We start from the raw sequence: 7,500 nt of genomic DNA on the forward strand, positions 1-7,500 counted from the left end.
TCCCTTCACCCTTTTCTTTATACCTCTCACCCTCTCTCTCCCTTCACCCTTTTCTTTATACCTCTCACCCTCTCTCTCCCTTCACCCTTTTCTTTATACCTCTCACCCTCTCTCTCCCTTCACCCTTTTCTTTATACCTCTCACCCTCTCTCTCCCTTCACTCTTTTCTTTATACCTCTCACCCTCTCTCCCTTCACCTCTTTTCTTTATACCTCTCACCCTCTCTCCCTTCACCTCTTTTCTTTATACCTCTCACCCTCTCTCTCCCTTCACCCTTTTCTTTATACCTCTCACCCTCTCTCCCTTCACCCCTTTTCTTTATACCTCTCACCCTCTCTCTCCCTTCACCCTTTTCTTTATACCTCTCACCCTCTCTCTCCCTTCACCCTTTTCTTTATACCTCTCACCCTCTCTCTCTCCACCTCTTTTCTTTATACCTCTCACCCTCTCTCTCCCTTCACCCTTTTCTTTATACCTCTCACCCTCTCTCCCTTCACTCTTTTCTTTATACCTCTCACCCTCTCTCCCTTCACCTCTTTTCTTTATACCTCTCACCCTCTCTCCCTTCACCCCTTTTCTTTATACCTCTCACCCTCTCTCCCTTCACCTCTTTTCTTTATACCTCTCACCCTCTCTCTCCCTTCACCCTTTTCTTTATACCTCTCACCCTCTCTCCCTTCACCTCTTTTCTTTATACCTCTCACCCTCTCTCTCCCTTCACCCTTTTCTTTATACCTCTCACCCTCTCTCTCCCTTCACTCTTTTCTTTATACCTCTCACCCTCTCTCCCTTCACTCTTTTCTTTATACCTCTCACCCTCTCTCTCCCTTCACCCTTTTCTTTATACCTCTCACCCTCTCTCTCCCTTCACTCTTTTCTTTATACCTCTCACCCTCTCTCTCCACCTCTTTTCTTTATACCTCTCACCCTCTCTCTCCCTTCACTCTTTTCTTTATACCTCTCACCCTCTCTCTCCCTTCACCCTTTTCTTTATACCTCTCACCCTCTCTCCCTTCACCTCTTTTCTTTATACCTCTCACCCTCTCTCTCCACCTCTTTTCTTTATACCTCTCACCCTCTCTCTCCCTTCACCCTTTTCTTTATACCTCTCACCCTCTCTCTCCCTTCACCCTTTTCTTTATACCTCTCACCCTCTCTCTCCCTTCACTCTTTTCTTTATACCTCTCACCCTCTCTCCCTTCACCTCTTTTCTTTATACCTCTCACCCTCTCTCCCTTCACCTCTTTTCTTTATACCTCTCACCCTCTCTCTCCCTTCACCCTTTTCTTTATACCTCTCACCCTCTCTCCCTTCACCCCTTTTCTTTATACCTCTCACCCTCTCTCTCCCTTCACCCTTTTCTTTATACCTCTCACCCTCTCTCCCTTCACTCTTTTCTTTATACCTCTCACCCTCTCTCCCTTCACCTCTTTTCTTTATACCTCTCACCCTCTCTCTCCCTTCACCCTTTTCTTTATACCTCTCACCCTCTCTCCCTTCACTCTTTTCTTTATACCTCTCACCCTCTCTCCCTTCACCTCTTTTCTTTATACCTCTCACCCTCTCTCCCTTCACCTCTTTTCTTTATACCTCTCACCCTCTCTCTCCCTTCACCCTCTTCTTTATACCTCTCACCCTCTCTCTCCCTTCACCCTTTTCTTTATACCTCTCACCCTCTCTCCCTTCACTCTTTTCTTTATACCTCTCACCCTCTCTCCCTTCACCCCTTTTCTTTATACCTCTCACCCTCTCTCTCCCTTCACCCTTTTCTTTATACCTCTCACCCTCTCTCTCCACCTCTTTTCTGTATACCTCTCACCCTCTCTCTCCCTTCACCCTTTTCTTTATACCTCTCACCCTCTCTCTCCCTTCACCCTTTTCTTTATACCTCTCACCCTCTCTCTCCCTTCACTCTTTTCTTTATACCTCTCACCCTCTCTCTCCACCTCTTTTCTTTATACCTCTCACCCTCTCTCTCCCTTCACCCTTTTCTTTATACCTCTCACCCTCTCTCTCCACCTCTTTTCTTTATACCTCTCACCCTCTCTCTCCCTTCACCTCTTTTCTTTATACCTCTCACCCTCTCTCTCCCTTCACCTCTTTTCTTTATACCTCTCACCCTCTCTCTCCCTTCACCCTTTTCTTTATACCTCTCACCCTCTCTCTCCCTTCACCCTTTTCTTTATACCTCTCACCCTCTCTCTCCCTTCACCCTTTTCTTTATACCTCTCACCCTCTCTCTCCCTTCACTCTTTTCTTTATACCTCTCACCCTCTCTCTCCCTTCACCCTTTTCTTTATACCTCTCACCCTCTCTCTCCCTTCACCCCTTTCTTTATACCTCTCACCCTCTCTCTCCCTTCACCCTTTTCTTTATACCTCTCACCCTCTCTCCCTTCACCTCTTTTCTTTATACCTCTCACCCTCTCTCTCCACCTCTTTTCTTTATACCTCTCACCCTCTCTCTCCCTTCACCCTTTTCTTTATACCTCTCACCCTCTCTCTCCCTTCACCCTTTTCTTTATACCTCTCACCCTCTCTCTCTCTCCACCTCTTTTCTTTATACCTCTCACCCTCTCCCTTCACCCTTTTCTTTATACCTCTCACCCTCTCTCTCCCTTCACCCTTTTCTTTATACCTCTCACCCTCCCTCTCCCTTCACCCTTTTCTTTATACCTCTCACCCTCTCTCTCCCTTCACTCTTTTCTTTATACCTCTCACCCTCTCTCTCCCTTCACTCTTTTCTTTATACCTCTCACCCTCTCTCTCCCTTCACTCTTTTCTTTATACCTCTCACCCTCTCTCTCCACCTCTTTTCTTTATACCTCTCACCCTCTCTCTCCCTTCACCCTTTTCTTTATACCTCTCACCCTCTCTCTCCCTTCACTCTTTTCTTTATACCTCTCACCCTCTCTCTCCCTTCACCCTTTTCTTTATACCTCTCACCCTCTCTCTCCCTTCACCCTTTTCTTTATACCTCTCACCCTCTCTCTCTCTCCAACTCTTTTCTTTATACCTCTCACCCTCTCTCTCCACCTCTTTTCTTTATACCTCTCACCCTCTCTCTCCCTTCACCCTTTTCTTTATACCTCTCACCCTCTCTCTCCCTTCACCCTTTTCTTTATACCTCTCACCCTCTCTCTCCCTTCACCCTTTTCTTTATACCTCTCACCCTCTCTCTCCCTTCACCCCTTTCTTTATACCTCTCACCCTCTCTCTCCACCTCTTTTCTTTATACCTCTCACCCTCTCTCCCTTCACTCTTTTCTTTATACCTCTCACCCTCTCTCTCCACCTCTTTTCTTTATACCTCTCACCCTCTCTCTCCCTTCACCCTTTTCTTTATACCTCTCACCCTCTCTCTCCCTTCACCCTTTTCTTTATACCTCTCACCCTCTCTCTCCCTTCACCCCTTTCTTTATACCTCTCACCCTCTCTCTCCCTTCACCCTTTTCTTTATACCTCTCACCCTCTCTCCCTTCACCTCTTTTCTTTATACCTCTCACCCTCTCTCTCCACCTCTTTTCTTTATACCTCTCACCCTCTCTCTCCCTTCACCCTTTTCTTTATACCTCTCACCCTCTCTCTCCCTTCACCCTTTTCTTTATACCTCTCACCCTCTCTCTCCCTTCACCCTTTTCTTTATACCTCTCACCCTCTCTCTCCCTTCACCCTTTTCTTTATACCTCTCACCCTCTCTCTCCCTTCACCCTTTTCTTTATACCTCTCACCCTCTCTCTCCCTTCACTCTTTTCTTTATACCTCTCACCCTCTCTCCCTTCACCTCTTTTCTTTATACCTCTCACCCTCTCTCCCTTCACCTCTTTTCTTTATACCTCTCACCCTCTCTCTCCCTTCACCCTTTTCTTTATACCTCTCACCCTCTCTCCCTTCACCCCTTTTCTTTATACCTCTCACCCTCTCTCTCCCTTCACCCTTTTCTTTATACCTCTCACCCTCTCTCTCCCTTCACCCTTTTCTTTATACCTCTCACCCTCTCTCTCTCCACCTCTTTTCTTTATACCTCTCACCCTCTCTCTCCCTTCACCCTTTTCTTTATACCTCTCACCCTCTCTCCCTTCACTCTTTTCTTTATACCTCTCACCCTCTCTCCCTTCACCTCTTTTCTTTATACCTCTCACCCTCTCTCCCTTCACCCCTTTTCTTTATACCTCTCACCCTCTCTCCCTTCACCTCTTTTCTTTATACCTCTCACCCTCTCTCTCCCTTCACCCTTTTCTTTATACCTCTCACCCTCTCTCCCTTCACCTCTTTTCTTTATACCTCTCACCCTCTCTCTCCCTTCACCCTTTTCTTTATACCTCTCACCCTCTCTCTCCCTTCACTCTTTTCTTTATACCTCTCACCCTCTCTCCCTTCACTCTTTTCTTTATACCTCTCACCCTCTCTCTCCCTTCACCCTTTTCTTTATACCTCTCACCCTCTCTCTCCCTTCACTCTTTTCTTTATACCTCTCACCCTCTCTCTCCACCTCTTTTCTTTATACCTCTCACCCTCTCTCTCCCTTCACTCTTTTCTTTATACCTCTCACCCTCTCTCTCCCTTCACCCTTTTCTTTATACCTCTCACCCTCTCTCCCTTCACCTCTTTTCTTTATACCTCTCACCCTCTCTCTCCACCTCTTTTCTTTATACCTCTCACCCTCTCTCTCCCTTCACCCTTTTCTTTATACCTCTCACCCTCTCTCTCCCTTCACCCTTTTCTTTATACCTCTCACCCTCTCTCTCCCTTCACTCTTTTCTTTATACCTCTCACCCTCTCTCCCTTCACCTCTTTTCTTTATACCTCTCACCCTCTCTCCCTTCACCTCTTTTCTTTATACCTCTCACCCTCTCTCTCCCTTCACCCTTTTCTTTATACCTCTCACCCTCTCTCCCTTCACCCCTTTTCTTTATACCTCTCACCCTCTCTCTCCCTTCACCCTTTTCTTTATACCTCTCACCCTCTCTCCCTTCACTCTTTTCTTTATACCTCTCACCCTCTCTCCCTTCACCTCTTTTCTTTATACCTCTCACCCTCTCTCTCCCTTCACCCTTTTCTTTATACCTCTCACCCTCTCTCCCTTCACTCTTTTCTTTATACCTCTCACCCTCTCTCCCTTCACCTCTTTTCTTTATACCTCTCACCCTCTCTCTCCCTTCACCCTTTTCTTTATACCTCTCACCCTCTCTCTCCCTTCACCCTTTTCTTTATACCTCTCACCCTCTCTCCCTTCACTCTTTTCTTTATACCTCTCACCCTCTCTCCCTTCACCCCTTTTCTTTATACCTCTCACCCTCTCTCTCCCTTCACCCTTTTCTTTATGGCACTCCCCCTCTCTCTCTACCTCTTTTCCTGTGGCACTCATCCTTTATTTTCATAATCGTCATCTTTCTCCTCGCCATATGTCCCATACAGATCCACCCACCCACCCACCCTCTTTCTCTCTGTCTTTCTCTTTCTCTCTATTTCTCTCTCTCTGACTCTCTCTCTGACTGTGTGACTGGTGGTGCTGGGTGATTGAATGTGGTGTGCCGTGGCTGGCTCTGGCTTCCTTGAAGAGGCGGACATGGCTTCATGTGGGCAGATCTCTGCCAGCTTGGATGAGCCCACTCTGGGTATCTGTTACAGCTGGCAGGGTGACGGTGCGTGGGCGTGATGGGGGCATGACATATCATATAGCTGTACCACTGTATAGGGACTGGAGAGATGGTGGGAATCAGAAAATCTACTTCTTTTTTTTGTGTGGGAACAGTTCATGAATGAGCATTTACCGTTTTAAAGCAATTTCTGTCATCATTATCTGATTGATTGAAATGCTGTTTACTCATGAGGAGCAATATCTATGAGATTGAGAACTATGAGATTGGAATATAGTAAACCTTATGGGTCAAATATCTTATTATCATTAGCTTTAATACCAAACCAACCTAGCAATTAAAAGTTGAAAAGAATGTGAGAAGCTGGCTAAATTAGACTAGAGTGACTAGATACAGAGTGACTAGATACAGAGTGACTAGATACAGAGTGACTAGATACAGAGTGACTAGATACAGAGTGAATAGATGTAGAGTGAATAGATGTAGAGTGACTAAATACAGAGTGACTAGATACAGAGTGACTAGATACAGAGTGACTAGATACAGAGTGATTAGATACAGAGTGACTAGATGTAGAGTGACTAAATACAGAGTGACTAGATGTAGAGTGACTAAATACAGAGTGAATAGATGTAGAGTGACTAGATGTAGAGTGACTAAATACAGAGTGAATAGATGTAGAGTGACTAAATACAGAGTGACTAGATACAGAGTGACTAGATACAGAGTGACTAGATACAGAGTGATTAGATACAGAGTGACTAGATGTAGAGTGACTAGATGTAGAGTGACTAAATACAGAGTGACTAGATACAGAGTGACTAGATACAGAGTGACTAGATACAGAGTGACTAGATACAGAGTGACTAGATACAGAGTGACTAGATACAGAGTGACTAGATACAGAGTGACTAGATACAGAGTGATTAGATACAGAGTGACTAGATGTAGAGTGACTAAATACAGAGTGACTAGATGTAGAGTGACTAAATACAGAGTGAATAGATGTAGAGTGACTAGATGTAGAGTGACTAAATACAGAGTGAATAGATGTAGAGTGACTAAATACAGAGTGACTAGATACAGAGTGACTAGATACAGAGTGACTAGATACAGAGTGATTAGATACAGAGTGACTAGATGTAGAGTGACTAAATACAGAGTGACTAGATACAGAGTGACTAGATACAGAGTGACTAGATACAGAGTGACTAGATACAGGGTGACTAGATACAGAGTGACTAGATACAGAGTGACTAGATACAGAGTGACTAGATACAGAGTGACTAAATACAGAGTGACTAAATACAGAGTGACTAGATACAGAGTGACTAGATACAGAGTGACTAGATACAGAGTGACTAGATGTAGAGTGACTAAATATCCTGACTAGATGTAGAGTGACTAGATGTAGAGTGACTAGATGTAGAGTGACTAGATGTAGAGTGACTAGATGTAGAGTGACTAGATGTAGAGTGACTAGATGTAGAGTGACTAGATGTAGAGTGACTAGATACAGAGTGATGAGATACAGAGTTATGAGATATAGAGTGACTAAATATCCTGACTAGATACAGAGTGACTAGATACAGAGTGATGAGATATAGAGTGACTAAATATCCTGACTAGATGTAGAGTGACTAGATGTAGAGTGACTAGATATAGCGTGACGAGATATAGCGTGACGAGATATAGAGTGACGAGATATAGAGTGACGAGATATAGAGTGACGAGATATAGAGTGACGAGATATAGAGTGACTAGATATAGAGTGACGAGATATAGAGTGACGAGACATAGAGTGACGAGATATAGAGTGACGAGATATAGAGTGACGAGATATAGAGTGACTAGACCCTTATTGATGTATCCATGTGATATGCACTTTTCAGAATACATTTT

The sequence above is a fragment of the Oncorhynchus mykiss genome, chromosome 13, assembly GCF_013265735.2.
Source record: "Oncorhynchus mykiss isolate Arlee chromosome 13, USDA_OmykA_1.1, whole genome shotgun sequence".
Classification (NCBI taxonomy): domain Eukaryota; kingdom Metazoa; phylum Chordata; class Actinopteri; order Salmoniformes; family Salmonidae; genus Oncorhynchus; species Oncorhynchus mykiss.